Raw genomic sequence first — 2,500 nt, 5'->3', positions numbered from 1 at the left:
TTTTTTTTTTTCCCCCTTATTCTTTCTTCTTCTTCCCCATTCTTGACCCACCTTTCTCACCCCCCCCCCCCATCATCTTTTACCCATCAACCTTTCCCCTCTACCCTTCCGCCCCCCCATCACCCTTCATTCCAACCTCCCCTTCTCCTTCCCCCATAGCTCCTCCCTCCCCCTCCCCCTTCTCCTGTCCCTCCCTTCCTTCCCCCCTCCCCCCTCTCCTCCCCCCCTCCTCCCCTCCTCCCCCCCTCCCCCTCCCCGCCACAGCTGAATCACGCCGCCAAGAGGGCCGTGCAGGGCATTTCCTGGCTCCCATGTCGCAATTTTCTGATGAGTGTTCATCCCGGTTGCGATTTTTGGTGGTCGAGGATGTAGGGTGTATGTATCTCTCTTGTTCCATCTTCTGTGGTTGTTTGGTGGGTTAGTGGATGGTTTTAGGATATTTGGGTTATCTGTGGATGTGTATTACGTGTGTGTGGGTGTGGGGGGGGGGGTTGTTTTATTCGCTTATCTCTGTTTATGAAGAAATATGTGGAGAGGTAATCTCGCCTGGATACGATGACGAAGTCGCTTTCGCAAATGAATTAACAAATATCCTGAACATAAAAAAAAAAACGCAAACAAAAAAAAACATATAAAGGAAAAGGAAGAGTACGAGAAAGCAGGGATTCCCGCTGAATTCACCAGGCGAGGGAGTCCTGAGCCAGGAGCGAGTTAAGGCGTGCAATATTGAAATGTGATAGTTACCCCTCCTCCTCCTCCTCCTCTGCGAAGGTCGCCTACACACACACGAAGAAAACGCGCCGCCGTCAGTCACATTGCACCATCTGGCTCTGGTATTTCCCGGAGCTCTTGACACACGCAAAAAGAAAAAAAAAAAGATTAGAGAGAGAAGAAGAAAAAAAATAGTGTTATAATTCACCACTGTATCATTTAGCTTGCTTTTCTCTCTCTCTCTCTCTCTCTCTCTCTCTCTCTCTCTCTCTCTCTCTCTCTCTCTCTCTCTCTCTCTCTCTCTCTCTCTCTCTCTCCTCCCTCCCTCCTCTCTCTCTCTCTCTCTCTCTCTCTCTCTCTCTATTATTTTAATCAGTTGTGCCATAACTATCGCATGTAAAGGAGTTTATCAGCGGCGACCCTTGGTGGGACCGGATGCCAGGTGTGTGAGAGTAAATGACAAAAAAAAAAAAAAAAAAAAAAAAAAGATTTTGTCTTCGCACATACACCGTCCCTGATCACTAGTGTCCCTTTGGAATACATTTTCTCAAATATATGGTTGCATTCCATATCTAATTCATTTGCATTGGAAAAGAAGGAAAATTATTAATGCTATCCATAAATTACAAATGTTGCGAATATATCCATCGTTTCGCATATAAATCGCTCTTCTAAGCTTTTGAATAAATCCTCTTCTTTGGTCTTTTAACATACAGTGGCGACGTTTGCATACGTAATGCAAAAACTGTCAGTCAGGCAAAAGCTATTTAAGGATACATGTTGTATATATCTCTCTCTCGACCAGAACTTAAATCAGTCACGTTTATATGAGGGCGATTGTGAGTGGTAATTATGACGTCCGCAAGATGAATAAATTGAGCAATAAGTAGATGGGTACGTAGGTAGGTAGATAGATAGATGGGTAGATGGATGGATGGATAGATAGATAGATGGATAGATAAGTAGGTAGGTAGGTAGATAGCTAGAAAGAAAGAAAAAAGAATGAAAGACAGATAGGTAGATCGATAGATAGATCGATAGATAGATAGATAGATAGACAGATAGACAGGTGGATAGATAAACAGATGAACACGTGAATCGGGGAAACCCTACACACGCATAGGACATCGTAACGCCTGCAACCTTGCGATTGATCTCCAGCGCAAGTGTTCCCATTGATAATCCCTTTTCCCCGGTCACGTCACTCCCCAGCCTCCCGTTTAACTGTAAAATCTTCCTTAAGACGTCAAATCACGACGACGCGGGGGAAAAAAAGGGCGAATCGCTTCCTGGAACTGAATCTCTCAGCCCGGTACAATTTCCTAGAGAGGCGGCAAGCCAGGCTCTCCTCTCCCCCCCTCTCCCTCTTCCTCCTCCTCCTCCCCCTCCTCCTTCACCCACAAGGATCTCTGCTTCTGCGAATCGCTGCGGTGGTTGCAATCTTGCGAGAATATTGCAAAACACTGCTGCTCAGGCGCACGTGGGTGGAAGGCTTGTCCGGGTGCTTTCGCCCGTTTCCCACTCGGTCTCGTCCCCGTCTCTTTTCGTTCGATCGGTTTCTCCCCCCCTTCTTCCCTTCGTCTTTTCCCTCCCTCGTCGAAGTTCCTTCCCTCCTGCAGAAGGCGAGGCCAGAGAGGGTTCTTTCCCCCCCTTCGCCAAAAGTAGAATGAGCGAGGGAGAAGCTTAGGCGCGGAGCAATTAAGTACTTAGAGTCGATTAAGACTTTTTAAAACGCGTTGCACAATGTATCGCTCGCGCACTGCCTTAGTGCCCCGCTTAACGTGCTATC

General features: G+C 47.0%; 1 protein-coding gene across 2 annotated transcripts in view; it reads left to right on the top strand.

Annotated features, from left to right (window-relative positions):
* The window catches only part of LOC119577270 (pollen-specific leucine-rich repeat extensin-like protein 2), a 43,843-nt gene that overhangs the window by 31,956 nt on the left and 9,387 nt on the right, over positions 1-2,500 (top strand). The gene's annotated exons all lie outside the window — the stretch shown is intronic.

The sequence above is a fragment of the Penaeus monodon genome, chromosome 9, assembly GCF_015228065.2.
Source record: "Penaeus monodon isolate SGIC_2016 chromosome 9, NSTDA_Pmon_1, whole genome shotgun sequence".
NCBI classification, from domain to species: domain Eukaryota; kingdom Metazoa; phylum Arthropoda; class Malacostraca; order Decapoda; family Penaeidae; genus Penaeus; species Penaeus monodon.
This window is presented reverse-complemented; position numbering and strand designations above follow the sequence as displayed.